This window comes from Prinia subflava, chromosome 22, assembly GCF_021018805.1.
Source record: "Prinia subflava isolate CZ2003 ecotype Zambia chromosome 22, Cam_Psub_1.2, whole genome shotgun sequence".
In the NCBI taxonomy this organism is placed as follows: Eukaryota; Metazoa; Chordata; class Aves; order Passeriformes; family Cisticolidae; genus Prinia; species Prinia subflava.
Window position 1 is genome coordinate 6,692,200 of NC_086268.1, and position 17,899 is coordinate 6,710,098.

The 17,899-nt window shown below is 45.7% G+C and overlaps 1 protein-coding gene across 4 annotated transcripts in view; it reads right to left on the reverse strand.

Annotated features, from left to right (window-relative positions):
• ARHGAP32 (Rho GTPase activating protein 32) overlaps nucleotides 1-17,899 on the reverse strand; it is a 239,395-nt gene that overhangs the window by 159,054 nt on the left and 62,442 nt on the right. The window contains exon 1 of one of the 4 annotated variants that reach the window (XM_063417973.1): nucleotides 16,312-16,344. The exons of the other annotated variants lie outside the window; for them this stretch is intronic. The gene's annotated coding sequence lies outside the window, so the exon portion shown is untranslated. Of the gene's footprint in view, nucleotides 1-16,311; nucleotides 16,345-17,899 lie in introns of those variants that run through there. 4 annotated transcript variants of the gene reach the window in all.

Consider the following 17,899-nt stretch of genomic DNA (forward strand, 5'->3'; position numbering starts at 1 on the left):
GGAAGGCTCAGGAGTGGAGCTCTGTGCCTCTGAGCATGGAGAGTTTATGCAACACCTCCTCCTCACTCATTAGTTTATGAACTCCTTTCAGAGAGGAAATCAGAAGAGAAAGCAACAGGCTACTCACAGAACAACTGACCAGGATCACTGAGCAGGGGAACTCTGGGCTGCAGAAAGCAGCATCACCAGAGAGCTCAGAGCCAGCACTTCCACCAGCCAGCAGGCTCCAGGGACACGGCCCCGGCAGGGTGCTCCCAAAGGGAGCAGCTCCCACCTCCACCTGATGCACAGCAGAGGGGCTTGCCCATGTCTACAGACACTGCCTTGGAGTAAAAGTAAACCCATTCCACACAGGGCTGGCACTGTGCTGGGCCAGGAGAGCTGCCAGGCCCCTGGAAGCTGCTGTCAGGCAGATCAGAGCTCCAGGATGGGGACACTTGATGCAGACACAGCAGCACTTTGGGTCACCTGCACCAGCTGTGGCTGCACAGAGAGGTGATCAGGGACATCAGAGAGGTGATCAGGGACATCAGAGAGGTGATTGGGGACATCAGAGAGGTGATCAGGGACATCAGAGAACTCCTTCTGACCTGGGCCACCTCCTGCCCTGTGCACCCCAGGGGGGCTTTCGCACATCAAGGAACCCCCGAAAGTCTGGGCTGGGGGAAACTTAAGGATCATGTAATTCCAACCCCTGCCACAGGCTGCTCACTACATCAGTTGCTAAACCAGATTCGGGATCCTGCCCTGCTGTCAGCCTTGTCTCGTCCTACTAACCGAGAACCTGGACATTTACCTTTGCTTTGCAAATGCTGGAGCTGAGCCCTGGGCACGGAGGGGGTTCAGTGCCTCATCATGCAACTTCACCCCAATCCCTGGGAATGCCAAAGAAAAAAAGAATAGTTTTGTTGGTTGTTGCTATAGGTGGTCATATTTGTGTTAATTTTAAAAGCAAACTATGAACAACAAAATGTAAGAATTACAGAAACTACCTGTGACTGAGAACAAGGAGATTTTAAAACTGGGGAAAAAAAATGCAACCTTTTAAAACAAAACATTTTAATTGTGCTGCTTCAAAATTTTGTGGGCTTATGAAACCCTCTTTAATTTTATATCAGGCCAGACAAGAAAGTCTCTGAAATACCAATCCAATTTTAAAGGGAGAAGGAAGGAGGGATAGAGGAAAACAGTGAACTATATATTCATAGTCAAGATTGAAAAGATACTCAAAGAACAGAGGTCCTCTCTAATACATTATAGGGGATGAAAAATATGAAAGGTGTTGAATTGCCAAAGCAGATGCCAGCAATGCAATGCATGGAAAATCAAAAGCAAACAAGGTTTCGTGACCCCTCAACTCTAGGAGAAGCTGTCTGCATCCACCAGCTGCCTCTGTGCAAGGGAAATGAACAATTACAAAATGTGAACATCACAGGAATCACAGGCCTTGAGCATGGGACAAATCCTACCACTAGAACATGCCCGACTCACCCTGATCCCAGAGGGATACCAGGGGAGCAGCACTGCACCAGTGCTTGGATGGAGTGCTGGGACACTGGATGAAGGAGGAAAGCAGAAAGGGACGTGACAATCAAGCCAGGACTCCAAAGCAAAGCTCACAAAGGACTGGTGAGCTGTGCAATGACTCAGCAGGACCAAAAAAAGAAAGAAAAGGAAAAAAAAAAAGGAAAAAAAATCAGCAGCTAATAGGCATGTATTTTCAATAAAGACAGGTACCATAAAAAAGTAAGTAAAGAAATAAAGAGATAGAAGCAGAGTTCCCAGGCTGGAATTCTGCTTATGTGCACAGAGCTGTCTTTGTCTCTCAGCATCCTGAGAATGCTCATCCATTCTTGATCTCCTCCCAGCACACCTGAGCAGGCAGAGGAGCAGGAACACCTGTCTTTAAAGCTGCAAAGGTGCTTTTCTTGATGAGCAATGTCAGAGGAAGCTACAGCCCAGCCAGAAGTCAGGAAAGCAGACAGAATGCAAGCCTGAGGAAGCCAGTGAAAGGAGCAGGAGTGTGGCAAAGCAGGAGAGTCAGCCTGCTGCCCTGCAGGCCCAGGAATGTGCTCAGGACAGGAAGGTGACAGAGCACCCCTGCACCTCCTCAGCTGTCCTCCTGAGTATGGAATTCCACCTCCTGGTTCTCCTGCATAACTTTCCAGGAGGGCTCTGCCATAATTGTTAAGGCTCAACATCTCCTCCTGGAAAGGTAAGATTAAATGTAATCTGTTAAATAGAGATAACATGATCCAACCAGATGGATGAGCAAGACAAGCTGTGCAGATTTCACTGCTCAGTTTGAACATATTCTCACTCACACTCTCCTTTGCAAACCTTTATGCAAACCGATTTTCAAGAACATTTAATCCTCCACCCTCCCAAATTACCACAGCAGCACCACTGTCCCTTCAGTCTGGAGCTCAGAGAGACCCCAAGGCACTGGGCATCTGCCTGGCCCAAGCCAAGTGACATTCAGTGACATTTGAGCAGATGCTCATGTGCTCTGCAAGGCAGGAGGAGAAAGGAGATCTATCAGGTAACTGCAATTCCTTTCCATCATTACTCCCTGGCAAACACAATCCCTTGAAATCCCTGTGTCTTATCTCTGCCTTTTTGAATCTCACCTGGCCCGGTTCAATTCTGCATCTCTGCAGAACTGAACTGGTGTCAATTCAGCATCTCTGCCACCATTCTGCTTCTGCACCAGCTTAATAAAAGAGAAGAGGATGCCAACAGCTCCTCTGTGCAGCAAAGTAACTCGGTGTAACTGTGTTGGCTGGAGCAGGGAACTATAGAATCAGAGGGCAGGGGAGAAAAGGGCAGCTGAAAGGTAATAGCACTAGGAATGATAGTCTAAATGTTCTCCTTTGCCATCACACTACTCCTCATAGCCAACATAAGCTGTGAAAACTACTGAGAAAATTAACTCCTGCAAGGCAAGGAAAGCTAAGGCTTCATGACTTGCACAGAGAATTACATGTGTTAGAAGAGCTGGCAGTGAGGGATCAAAGGGGACCCTGGTCTGGTGTATCACAACCAGTTACAGTTACGAACAGGAAGCCACAGTGAGGACAATCACAACATCTGCAACATCCTCCTGACATCTGTGTCAACATCCAGCCCCCCCAGCACCTGGGGCATAGCTCTGGGGAGTTGAGGGGTTGGGATGAACAAGGACAATCCTGCTGAAACAACCCACCTTTCAACTCTTTCAAAAGACCAACAGGAATAAAATGAAATTTTTCCCTGAAGTAATTTTTCTACTTGAGCCATGCAGTTAAGTCAAACACAATTCACAATTAAGTCAAAATGTTCCTGTAAAACAGCTATTTTTGTTACTTCTTCTTTTAAAATGGCGTAAATAATGCACAAGAAGACTCAGCATTGCCTTAGTCAGTGAACCTGGAATAAAACCCAGAGTGCCAGCTGCTGTCTGTCTTCCACAAAAGCCTTCTCTCCATCAACCCCATGATGGACATTTTTTTAACCCATGCTGACAACCTGAGGAAGTACATTCCCCCTGCCAGGAGCTCCCAAAACACTGTGCTTTGGGGAAGGAGTTGCTGGGAAGGGCTAAGGAAGCAGTTCATGAATTGTTTCTTTTCAGAATGACCAAGGTAACACTTCATTGCAGTTGCATCACAGCAGAGGCTGCAATATTTCACTGCAACCTTCAATTGTCCTGACTCAGTACTGACTCATGTCAGTAATAAAATACCCTCTTGGGAAAACAAATAAATAGACAACATTTTAATGGTTTCGTTACGTACCAACCAGTGAAAGCACACTGTCCATTAGTTTGAAGGCATTCAAAAAGGTTGCAGGTGTGATGTGCTAGAGCAAGTAATGAAGCAATTTACAGCTTTGTCACTTCGACAAGGAACAAATAAAAATTAAAAGAAAGTGTGGAGCAGCTTTTGAAAGCATTTGTCTCAAGCACCCAAAGGGTTGTCTGGAAAATGAAAGCATTTCTATTCCACTGGCACCTGTGCAGAGCAGCAGAATAATGAAGTGACTGGGCCATTGCCCTTCCCAAAGCAGTGAGATCTTGCTGAAAGCAGCACACATTAATCTCAGTGCCCAGGAAAAGGGCACTAAACAGTGCTCTGCCAGCCTCTTCCCCCCTCTCTCTGTAACCAGGATCATTTTAAAACTGACACCTGCAAAAGAGACTTTTTAGTGCATAATGAATAACTCAGCAAAGAGAGAAGGCTGTGAGAGAATGGATAAAAATAAAAACAGTGAAGAAAGGAGTAAAATTACAAGATATAATGCAGTCTCGGTGAATAGGGCAGCCTATTCAGCAGCACTTCCAATGACTTCTGGTGAGGATGTGGCTTATAGAGCCACGGAACAGGTAATGAACTGTCCCGGAAAAACACCTGCTCCTGGCTCCACATCACCCCCACGCTATCGGAACACTCAGAAAAGGCAGTCCCTCTTGTCATCAGGGCAGGGAAAAGCCCAGTGCAACACAAATGAGCCTGTACCATCCCTAATCCATAGAGGATTGGGATTTCCTACGGCCATGATGTGGGCATTAGAAATCAGACTGATCCACGAGCCGAGTCCCTCTCAGTTCATGGGAAGGTTCATTCCCATTCCAGGCTCCTCTCCCTGCTCTCCCCAGAATGGGGCTGGTGGCTTCCCACAGGGATGTGACTCGGTGATCGGTGTCTCCCTCTGTGCTCCCAGGCACTTCACAGAGTGAGACTCTATTCCATGTGACAGCACAAGCCACAGCTCCTTCCCTCTTCTGAGGTTTTTCATTTTCAGAGACAAACACGCTCACTGAAATCTTCTCTGAAAACTTTGCGCAGAAATTGGGGTGGGTTTTTAAAAATATTTTTTCCTTATTTGGAAAAAACATTTCATAAACCAGGGAGGCACAAAACAGGTTGGGTTGGGAGGGAGCTTAAAGACCACCCAGTGCCAACCCCTGCCACAGACAGAGACACCTTCCACTATCCCAGGCTGCTCCAATCACTGGCCTTGGACACTTCCAGGGATGGGGCAGCTACAGCTTCTCTGTGGACCCTGTGCCAGGGCCTCAGGGCCCTCACAGGGAAGAATTTTTCCCCAATATCCCATCCAAGCCTGCCCTCTGGCAGTGGGAAGCCATTCTTCCCATTTCCTCCTGGCACTCCAGGATCTTCAATTAACTATGAAAGTCCTTCAGCTGGGAATGGTGACACAGGAACTAGCTCCTTTCTCAGATCTGATGCCTGTTTTCCCCTGACATGCTGCCACACACTTATAACTGCACAGAGAGCAAGTCAGGGTCAATTCACTTCAGCACACTCAAGTAGCAAAAAGCATCATTTTTATGAAGTTCTGAGGCTCATGACAGTGAAAAGGCATCTCTTGGTGTTCTTATTTTTCCTTCCTGTTCTGTTGGCACAGAAAGTGTCAAACATCAGTGGGTGCTGTTTCTCTGATTTACTGACTTGGGGAGTGTTTTAGGATAGCTGGGAAAGGAGGAATGTTAGGGAAAGGATATTTGAGAGATAAGGCATCAATAGCCTTATAAATACTTCATTTATGTCACCAGCAAAAGCAAGAATATTTCACCCCATTAGAGTACACACCTGGACATATTCTAAGGTACTCACTGGCTGTTGGCTTCCTTTGAATTCCTCATTTCTCCAAAGCAAGCTGTATCCCAATTTTTAGCTCCACCACAATTCTTAAGAAATACATGTGCAAAGAGAAAATCAAGAGTGGGCAAATAACAAGTATCCAGAAGGACCTGCAGTTTCTGCTCCAATATTCCCCCCCTCTAACAGTGCTGAAGACAAGAAAGCGTCTTACCAACCAGTATTTCCTGTTTGTTCCCTGTGCTGCACAGGTGACTGAGCTCCCTGCTGATCAGCACTTCCAGAACCTGATGGATGATGACAAAACACCTTTAAAACCCCAGCTACTGCAGGAATCTCAACACTCTGGCCAGAGCTTCCCACACACGACTTGGCAGCCAAAGGGGCTGGAGCACAGAGAGCTCAGCAGGTGACACCTCCAAACTCCATCCAACACCACAGCATCCATTTCATCTGTAATTGCACAACTCCTTTTTACCAGGAAGCAGCAGGCTGAGGCTATTTCCTATGAGCCTTCCTGTTTCTGTGCACCCAGGCTTTGCTTTGTCCTTAGCAGGCACCAAGGAAATTCTGAGTCTGCACAAGAGAGAATGGGCCAAAAACCTTACCTTCTGTTCTTTTGTGAGCCACTGGGGATTTGTCAAAAATGTTCCCTAGGCAGAGGCACATCCTGATTCAGAAAGGGGCCAGGTACTAATTAAACATCCTGTGTGTGCAGCAGCAAGGGTTTTACATCTCAGTGGTGTATGTTTCCAATGCCATATCCAATGTCTAGTCCTTGTTAGCTGTAATCAGATCCAAAATCTCATTTACAAAGTCTGCATCAGGCAGAGCAGCAACTTCTCTCCCGGTGGCACGGTGGAGTTCATGAAATATGTTACACGTTCCAAAGTCAAGGTGGTATTTCAGTTATTTCAACAGGATACACAAAATAATCAAAAAATACAGATCCAAATTGCTTTCATTTTCCTGTGGAAGGCACAGAATAACTCCACAAGGCAGGGAACATTATTCCAGTGCCTTTTCCAGTACTTGAAACTCTCCATTGACCCAGGCAGAAGGGAAGATGAGGTTACCTGCTGGTCCTCTGCAAATATTTATAAAGCCCTACACAGAGCAGGAGATGCTGCCACAGAACTTCACAATTCTGTGTGAAGCTGTACTTAAAATCCCCTCTAAAGAGAACAAGAAGTGTGTGCACATTCAATAACATGCATGCAGAAAAAATATCCTGCTGCTGTTTTTCAAGGAGCTAACAAGAAATGGGGAAATATTTTTACTGCCAGACAAACCCCTAGAACTTACGAGACCTGTACAAATGTCCTTGGGACTGGCCATGACCTTGAATTATAAGCACATTAAAACAATGTTAGAATTTCTCACCATTTCACTGCAAGTCTCTCAGCATTTCATATTTTCAAAGCTCCAGTCATGGAGTCAAATAGTGATGAAATATTCTCAGGTTTCAGTATAATTATTAGATTATCCTGTGGAGGAAAGGTGAACAACATGACACATCTCGCACTTAAAAACTCAACCTGGAATGCAAATAAAATTAGAATCAAAGCACACTTTGAAAGGCATCATTTTCAGTCAGACTTGTGATTTTCAGTAACTTGATTGCTGTTTTTTAAATGCTGGAGGGGTCAGTCCTACCACAGATGAAAAGTCACTGCGAAAGTGAGCACTTCTTTAAAATGAGTCCTTGGGTGCAGCAATGGGGTGTTTTGCTCCCTCTGCTCAGGCTCAGGGCCAGGAGCAGTGCTGGATGACAGGGACCCTTCGCTCCTCTCCCCCTGAGGTGGCCACAGGCCCTAGGCACACGAAATTCAACATCAATGGACAGAGGAAAAGCCAAAACCCCTCCTGGGAGATGATAGGAACAAGTTTTAATCAAACAAATTTCAGGCACAAGTGCAAACTTATAAAAGGTCAGTTCACTGCACTAGAAAAACCAAACAAGTACATGAAAGAGAAATCCATACTGCTTCCACTCATGGACTTGTTTTACATTTCACAAGGGAAGGGGAAAAGGGGAAGTGGGAAGGGGAAAGGGGGAAGGAAGGGGAGGAGATGCAATATATGCAACTGCATTTTCTCTTTTTCACTCTACTCTTGTGTATACATGTAATTTTAGTAATTTTTAGTCAGTCTCAAACGTACTGTATTCTCCTAACACTGCATGGCAGCTCAGAGACAGGCCCTCTCTTTCACCCAGCTATATCTCATTCCTTGATCTAACAGCTGCTCCAAAAGCCAGTCAGATCTGCCAATGCAGCACTTGTGAGGGAAGAATACAAAATACACGATTACCTCATATCACTCCAGAGACTTATTCTCTTCTGATGCTTGGTTGTGCTATTTGCTAGGAGAATTAACCCAACTGTACACAGATCCGAGGACTGAACATAAAGAAAACACTCATACTTATTTTCTGTTGTTAATTTCTGCCATGATGGTTTAAAGTGTGAAGAGCAGAGGTCACAGGGTGTGAGGAGGTGAGTTTATAAGGCTTGAAGAGAGTCAAATGAAAACCTGAAAAATAGTTTACCAACTCAGCTTGAACTTTTCCCATTTCAGTAATGTTTTCCAGCAATTCGCCATCACAGGTAGGTGGTGTTAGCACCCAAGTACATCATTTTTAACATGCTTCCTACTGCTCAAAGGAGCAGAAAGTGCTGCAAAGGCCCAGGAGGAGGTTCCCACCCCATCAAGCAGCAGGGTGCTCTTTCACCATTGCTCTAAAGCCACTGAAATCTGCAATTGTAGAGCATTTCTCATGTGTCACTAAACCTGTCTCCACAGAATCCAGAGGTAAAGTGTGGTAAAATCCCTAAGTGGTACCACACGGTCTCAGAGGGTTGTGCTCCAGGAGGTGGGAGTTGTTCTGAAGCACACTGGTGCTAGAGAGCAGGGAGCAGAGCCATTGATAACCCGTGGAACCATTCATTCTGCACAAATACACTCCTTTTTGGGTCCTCTGGCTGCAAATTAACTCGTCCTGGCTTTCTGAACCCACACAAAACTCCCATTCACAGCAGCAGGTTTAAAGCCCTTCCCTCCAGGGTCCTGCGGAGCCTCTGTGCCTGCAGCCGGTGGTGACTGCTCAGGGCTCTGTGCTGGCAAGGCTCAGCACCAGAGGCAGATCCAGCAGCTGCATTCCAGCTGGCATCCCTGCATCCCTGCTCCTGCTGCTCCTCACGCAGGCTCCAGCAGGGCCAGAGTGCTCTCAGCCCTCAATCTGTGAGGCTTTCCTGGCTGCTCCTGCAGCAGCACAGTCAAGCACAAATTCCACTGCTCACTGACTGCACACTGGCTCCTCTGAAACAAATTTACAGCGTTTGTAACCATTCTTGCTCTGACATTACCTCACCAAACAAGACACGAGAAATGAGGAAAATCAGAATCAAGGAGCTGGACTCAGTTGTCCTGGAAGGAAGGTCGATCTTCACAGAGTCCTGTGGCCAAGTGGCTCAGATTTTCCCTTGCCAGTGGTTCCAGCCTGAGCACTGAACTGAGTAACAGATTCTCAGGGGAATAAAGTTCTCTCCTGAAATTCACAAGCAGCAAAGCCAAGACCAGGATCGATGTTGTCTGCTCACCCAACAGCAGTGCAGACCCTGCAAATCCCACAATTCTTGCTAAAGGGACAGTGACAGCAGCAGCCAAGCACCTTCTGTCTACCAACCCCAAACAGAGAGAAGGACAGAATAACAAATAAAAGGAGTTTTCCCTTTTGTTTTCCTTTGTTTTGTGAATTTTGAGATTTAAAAGTGTCTTGAATATGTATTTTAAATGAGCAAAGAGGTGATCTTGAGCCTTAAAGGCAAGAAAAGGGATTGGAAAAGGTCAGCACAAACAGGCTCCACACAAAACAGAACATTGTATTCAGGGTCTGTCAGCATCTGGAATTATTTGTGAGCAGCTGCTCCTGAGAAGTTCCATGTGTGGTCAAGCACTGAAAAGTGAGAATGTGCTCAAACCCAGGGACATTTGCTGGAGAAAAGGTTTTTGTGTGATTCATGTGTCTCCAATGTTTGTTAACACTGAAGAGTGGAGAAAAGCTGTATTATTTCTGCAAGTCATCAGTCCTGCACACAAGGGAAAAAGCAACATCTCCGCCAAGGTTCTACCACTCCAGAACTGAGGAACAGCCTCTTTTGTCAGCTGCAGGGACACCACTGGGAAACTGGGGGAAATTAATTAAAAATGAGGCAGGGACTTTGCACAGAAAGGGCTGGAAGCTGGGGAGATGTCCAGGGAGATCTAACACAGAGATTGGGGCAGGTTTTCATGAAGTATGTAACAAAACTGTTATCACCTCAGCAAGGCTAAAAACACTGCATAAACAAAGCCCAGGAGCACAACACAGCTTCAGAATCAATACTTAGTTGGAATTTTGGTTCATTCTGTGCTGCTTATATATATATATATGTACACAGACACACAGAAACTGTGAGAGTTCTTCATTTCAGTTTTGTTTTAAAGAAAAAGCTTCCCATTTTGCACTCAGAAGCAATCAATCATGGATGCTTTTATGAGCAGGGGAAAATATAATTCAGGTGTCCATCTGCATTCCTAAACCAGAATATGAAGTGTGTCATTTTAAAACAACAAATTTCACTGGAAACAGCAAACGTTTTTAGGGTGAAGCTAGTAAGGAAAGCAAAGGCGAGGAGGTAAGGAAGGTTCAAGTGCTTCAGGACAACACTGTGCCTGCACACCACATTAAGGGGAGAAAAGGGAAGGAATTGGTATGTCTAACATGGCTTTTTCCCCACAAGAACTCCACTTGTGGTGCTGGGAGCTGTCACAGCAGTTTTTCCAGTAGCATAATTATCTCCGTATGAAACTTGCTTCCCTCTCCAGAGTCCAGCAGGGGGAAGGAGGGGGTGTTTGTCTTTTCTTTTCAATAATGAACCCCTGGCTGGCAGCCTTGGCAGCTCTGCTGTTTCCCATACTCACACTGGCTCCAAGGCTGCAGATGGAAGCTCAGCTCCTCCATCATCCCAGCAACCACATCCCAACGTGTCCCATAAAGAACAACTCGGGGCTTTGCCAGAGCAGCCCCCACACGAGCAGCACAGCTCTGACACTTTCACAGCTTCCCAGGGGGATTTGAGGATCAGATATGGAAACGATCAGAGGCTTGTTAATCTCATTATATTGCTCCTGCAAAAAGCTATGAGCAACCGTGGCAGTATTAAACAAATTAGTTGGTATATGAAAAAAGTCAACACAGCTTTGGTTAACCTTCTGGGCAGGAATTTAATGGCTCTTTGCAACCACAAATACCAGGATTTAAGAACGACCATCCTCTGAAATTGATATCTGCTGTGTGTTGGCCTTGTTTCCCCCAGTGTTAATATGGAAGGGAGATTCCCAGCCCATGAAAATCTAAGTATTTTCATGTGTGCCCAGAAGCAGCTCCCCTGGTACCACACGGAGCTGGGAAAGTCCCTTTAAAGGAACCTGTCAGCATTGAGATAAGACCCTGCAAGATGAAGACATCAGCATAGTTTCCTCTTCTTGTTCTATTTTTCACAAGCCATGCTTTGTTTCTGGCTAGGTAAGTCCTCCAGCCAGCCTGATCCCCTCTCAGTGTTCCAAATGAGACCAATTTAACCACAGAAAAGGCTTAGATTTGCTACTACACTCTGGCTGTTCCCTGGGCTGACACCACTAAAAGCTGGTTTCACAGCAGATTTTGCTTATGCAAAAGTATGCTAAGAGGAGTCACTGCCTTTATCCTCACTCAGGAGAGTGCCTGAGTATCCAACACCTAGTATCAAATTTGTTAGGACACATGTCCAAGGTCAAAACCCTTATTTCACCTGTAGCAAGGGGTTTTCTGGGTGTTTGATGCCATTCAAAGTTCTACTAAAGGAACACATGAAAATCTGGTCATGGTCCCTCTTCCCATCACTCCAAATTATGAGATTTGCTCACAAACTATGAAAAAAATGTACCAAGTAGTCAAGTGCCCTTTTTATTTACCATTCTCAAATGCATAGGGTTGTCTCAATTGCATAGACTCTGGGTTGTCAAAAGCTTTCTCCTAGCACATCTTTATTACAACACAAACAGATTTTCACAGAGCCACTGTAGGCATATGCACTTAAAATACTTGGATATTTTATGTAAATTTTTTTTAAAGCATGGCATGCACTGGCCCAGCACATTTACACTCCCAAAACAGAAGCCAGCACAGTGACACTGCAAAGAGATACAATGCACATTTACAAATGACATTTATCTCATACAGCAAGCAAAGCTAGTCCACTAAAGTATCAGTAAGAGCAAATGCACAGAGAACAGCAGACTGAAAAGGCTTGGAAATACTGCATTTATTATTTCTGAAAAAGGTTTGTGTGATATCTTGTTATGTTTCACTTTTAGAAGGACAAAGCCTTCTGAAACACACAAATGAAAAGAAGTGGTCAGAGAATCAAGCCTGTTTGCGGAGTTAAAATATTCCTTTTAATGGCTGAAATCTCACCTGCTACACTGCAGTCCTGAACAAGGTTTGGAGCACTAATTTATAAACCCTGGGGGGAAAAAATGTTAAGAAATCCTTGGCTATTCAATAGCCTTGTGAGTAGGAAAATCTCTCTGTAATGCACAACGAGAGGGAGAAAGCCTGCTGGTGTTCATTAGTGTCACACTCAGAACAGGGACATGTGCCCGGTGATCCGGACCTGGTGGAGAGTCACAGCCACAGAAACTGCCCCTTCCAAGGGTGCTTAAATCCCACCAGGACTGCACACTGCACTAAATCCATCTGCCACGAGAAAGCAACCACCGCCACTGGCCATGTATCAGCTCTGTGTCCAGGAAAATACCATCTCTTATTCCAGAAAAGCCACATGATCCTCTAGCTAAAACTGCCCCCAGCTTGAACTGTCTGAAGCAAGAAAGAAGAAGCTGAGTTAAACTCTTGTCAATGCTAATGAGCAAGGGCTTTCTGGTCTTAAACATTATGGGAAGTATCAGGTTAGAAGCCCTTCCCCAAATTGGATTAACTGGATAATTTAGACTTTAGAATTTGAGGAGCCTCAGAGTGAACCTGGAGTAAGTCTGTAACCCCAGGAGCAATGCTGTGTCACCTCTGGATACTTCAGGAGTTCAGTCAGGCGTGGGACCTGCTGACAGGAGAGGCAAGGCACAACCCTTTATAAAAGCAATAATCTGACACAGATGATCCAGCACATATAGCCTGTTCCTGGGCACACCTAGCTCTGCCCAATACAGCCACTGCAACCAGGGTTGGCCTCTGCCACCACAAAGCTCCTCGGACCAGACTGAAGGGAAATGGAACAGATCTTTTAGCAAGCACTTTTACTGCTGTTTTACCCAGAGGAGGAAACTAGATTAGATGTGGATTGCATAAGGAAAGGCAACTGAAGGAAAAGCTGGTGTTAGACTCCAAGATGTCTCTTGTGGTGCTGGGATAACTAATTCCACAGTCACACTTCAGAAGGAGAGAACATGGGCTGTTAGAGAAGCTGGAATACAAATGACACTTTAAAGCAACATACAAAGTTCAAATTCCTACCCTCCTCCTCCCGGCATCCCCGCTCTAAATCACGCTGGATCTTCCCATCAGCAAAAGGAGCAGCTGGGAGTGTAAAATGCACTTAGATGCTGAGGGTTATACTTCAGCTTCTTTCTGGATCCCCAATTCAGGCATGTTTGCAAGCTCCAGAAACAGTACACACAACCTGCTTCAACAAATACACGAGAGTGAGCAGCAGAGTAACTGCACCACTCCATCCTAAGGAGCTGGATGGAATTCTAGAAATGCCGACTCCTCAGCCCCTGCCACTGCACCCTGTCACTATTCTCAATATTCAAAAAAAAACCACACAAAAGGTGTATATTTGCCTGGTTTTTGTTTTTACATTAAAAGACACTGGAGCCTACCCTGCTCTGACTCAACAGCTAATGAGCTGCCTGCTCTTTATCCTCAGGACTGGGAAGCTCAGATCCCATCCAGTCCAGCTTTCTGTCCATCATATCCACCATTTCAACCTCACCTTATTTCTATTTTTCACCAGAGATTCTGTGGGGTTTTTTTCCTCTTTTTGTCAGGCTAATAACTGAATTGAAGCTGGGAATAACATTCCCTTGTTCAACATAGGTAAAAACTGAGGAATTTAATTCCCTTTAATTACAACTATCAGGAGCAGAATATCAAAAGATTAAACTGTGGTCCCTGACACCAGAGCATAAAGTATCAAATAATAAGGAGAAACACAGTTCAACACAAAGAAAGATTAAACCAAAATGCTCAACAAGGCAGGATTAAAGGATTATTTCTGTATTTTTTGATATAAATACTGAGGATATGTCACACAGGACATTGTTATACTGGTTGTTGCAAAAAGACCTGGGGGAGCCAAGGACACGCTCACTAACGGTCTGATAAAATTGTCTCCTCCTTCATAAGACAAAATGCGGGGTTTTTTTCCACGGAAAGCATCCCCAGGGGCTGGAGCCTGGGAAAGCTGTGTGCCGGAGCTGGAGGGCGTGCAGAGGTCAGGAGGAGAGCAGCTCAGCCGTGAGCAGGGGACACTCCATGACACTCAAGCCACCCCCAGCTGCCTGTGCCAAGCACCAGTTCTGAACATCCATCTCCCAGCCTGGCTCTGAAGATGTTCCCCATCCCAGGAACACACACAGCCCTGCCCCTGTCCTCCCAACCACTACCCTGGCACTGCAGCACCACCGCTGCTTTCTGTCCCTCTTCCCTCCAGCCCCAAAGCCACTGTTACGGGTAGGACAAGGACGCTACAGCCCTCCAATGTGCCACTTGGAAAAGGATGTTTTTCCTGAAGAAAATCTGCATCAGCACAGCACGTTCAGTTTGACATCAATAACCAACAAACTCCCTGCACTTCAAGCATCCATCAGGAGCACTGGAGTGAGAGCAGCAAGTTAAAAATATCCTATAATCCTGTTAAATGCAAGCTTTGCTTCTAAAAGACAATACCAATTTTATCTCTATGCTGAAAGGCAGGACATGAGCAAGAGATCTGCCTTCAGAGAGCCAACCTTAATAAGCTCATCCTGACTTCTGTCATACTCTGGACTCTCTGTACAAGTGACAAAAAAAGGGGATGTCACTGCCAGAACTAAAACCTGTTTAATCTGCAGACTTCATGGATGACAAGATCCATTCAGAGAAAAACTGCATAGATTTTATCAAACCACTGCTAAACTTTGTCTGTCTTCAGCCAGAAACCTCATCCTGCACATACTGACACTGCCAGCTTCTCACAAATATCAGAGCTCTCATTCCCAAGGAAATTCACACCAAACACAAATCCTGTAGTTCCTATTTACAAAATCCCCTCTGGCAAGCATATGGCTCTATCCTTGGGTAACAACATATTGCCAATATACTGCATTTTGTGTTTTTTCCATGACAAAGGAAGCTGGAGAGTGTAAAACCTTCAGCATTAGCACACTAGACACAGTTAATTTTTAAATACAGTTTTGTTTCCAAGTAAGTGGAGCCAAAATTTTCCAGCTACCTTTCTCACAGTGCCCAAGTCAAACAATGAGCAGATATGCAGCGCAGCAGCTTTCCTAAGGATAAATACTTCAAGGAAGAAAGAAAACACAGACAAATTCAAAGAAATTTTACAGTCCTGATGTGAGCTACTCTCCTTCGGTTACTGGTAGTGTAAGTGAAGTAGGAGGAGTCAGCATAAATTACCAAGACACTGTTGATAATGTGTTAAACAGTGAACTAAGAACCTACATCTCCAGCTTCTGGCACCTTGGTTCATAAATAACTTCTGGTGTGGTAAAACCGCCTTGATCTGTAACCCAGGAAGGTGGCCACAGCAACTTTTAAATGATACTGGGCCCACAGTTCCCTTCTTTTTTCCTCACCAGTAAACATTTATTCACTCTCAGCTCCGAAGTAGAAAATCCCAATTGAACTGCAGCAGCACCAGGCATACTTCGTATCATGCACAGCACAAACCGGAGCCCAGGGTGAAGGAAATCATTTGCTCTGAAGATAATCAGCACTGCCTCATTCCACAAGAATTTTAACAACACACACATGATAACCTGGCCCTCCAGAACTACTGCTCCTAAACCCATATCCCATCAACAGCTCTTAGTTATCCATTAGAAAGGAAAAAAAATACGCTCAGCACAGAGCCCTTGTGACTACTGCTGCTTTCAAGTACAGTGTGCTCCTCTCTGCTATGCACAGGATATAGTGCAATTTTTAATAGAAAAAATGTATTTTCTGTCATGCTGATAACCGCATTCTACACACTTTACCCAAAAATGCCTCAAGCACTGCTGTCACAAAAAGGACTGGATGCAAAATTAGACTTTGTCTGCTCTCTCCATGCTGGTGGGAGCTACACAGCGTAATGTGGCTGAAGCAGGCAATTAACCTTTCTCCATTCAAACGCTCAACCACTTAAGACACACAGTCATTTACATGGGTTTAAAAATAAAGCAAATATTAAAATGAACTTGCATTTGCTGGGTGGAAACCCCACGCTTGCCTTCCGTAATCCCGCTCTACATTTTTATGAGGCATCGACGGCTCTGACCAAGTGTGAAACAATCACATCCCTCGGAGATCCTGTCTCAGCACGCCATTGACGAGGGTTAAAATAAAGGAGGGGAAGGGAGGCCCGTCCCGGAGGAGCGCCCTGGGGCTCTCGCTGGCACTGACCTGTGCGATCCATCGAGGCTGCTCCCGGCTCCGGCTCCGGCTCCGGCGGCGGCCGCGGCCGAGCGGCTGCCGGGGAAGGCGGCGGCGGCGCCGGTCCCTCCCTCCATGTTGCGTGTACGGCACACAGCGAGCACAGAGCACACAGCACAGAGCAGAGCGCACACACACACACCGCACAGAGCCGCGGCAGCAGCGGGATGCAGCTGCCGGGGGAAGGAAAGGGCAGCGGCCGGGGCTGCTCCCGCGCCAGCCCCGCCGCGATGCTCCGGAGCCCCGAGTTTAACCCCCCCAAAAAGGGGTGTTCATAAAGGAAAAGCACAAGGCAGCTCGCGGGTCTGGGCTCCCATCCTGCACTCCCTCAGCAGCACCGATTCATGTTTTCCTGAGGCTGCCACAGGCATTTCAGCTGTAACCCTTTCCCGGCTGCAGGAGGAAAAGGCAGCTCTTGCCCTGAGCACCTCCATCGCCGGCCCTCGGATCCACGCAGGGATGTTTTCACCTGCTCTGGTCCGACCCCTAAATAACACTTAAACAAGTGACCAGCAAGGACCAAACGAGCAGGAGTTATTCCCAGTTCTGCCAACTGGTTAACCTTGGATATATCACATTAATGTGTTTGCTGTTCTGTTTCCTCCTTTTAGAAAATAGGGTAATATTTATTGCATTCCCAGAGGAGACCTCTAAGCCTTTATTTATTTCTCTGTTTATGCAGCCAGTTTGAAAAGGAGCTGTGTAAAAACTGCTATTACAATTTCTAGTTCACCCACCAAACCAGAAATGAGAAATAACTATTACTGCCCAACTTTCAGATCCCATTAAAAGACTGAAATCCTTCACCAGACCACCAGTGCAGCAGTGAGAATCATGAGCTCTCCATCCGAGGCACTGAGATCTAGCAAGTAAGGGGAAAGCCTGGATGATGGATGACCCTCGGTCCTGGCTTGGCCATCAGCTTGTTGTGTGACCTTCATCAAGTCATTTTAATCTTTCTGTATTGGTACAGAATGCAGAGCTGTTCTCACTTCTCATTTTCTGTATTGTTATCACTTCTACTTCTCCCTGAAGCTCGAAGGTACAAGCTAGAATTTGTAGCAATACTGGATATTGTCCGGCCGCAGCCCACGGAAACTCCATGTGGAATCTAAACGTTTTGCACATAGCTCCTTTCAACTCAGTAAGATGCTGAGGGTTATCAGTGAAAGTGAAGATTTTGAGGAGGTGAAATTCTGTATGCTTTTTCGACTCAGCAAGACACCAAGTTCAGAAAGACAAAAAGATTTCCAGAACACCACCTTTTTGTTTAAAATTCAACACAAGAAACAAAACAACCCCAAATTATACAGAACAGTCCATATAACTGTGCTTCTTCAATCTGTAATGTTTGGATCAGCGCTGCTTGCTAAATGCTGTATAGCTGAGTGACAATAACCCCTTTCATCAGCCCTGATGCCTAAGGACACAGGCAGGCCAAGCATGAGCTCAGCACTTACAGGAGACAGAGAAGATTCAAGCTGGGCAAAGCTGAGCAAAGTCAAACAGGTTATACCCGTTCTGTGCCTAGAAAGCTTAATGATCCTTTCCAAATCCC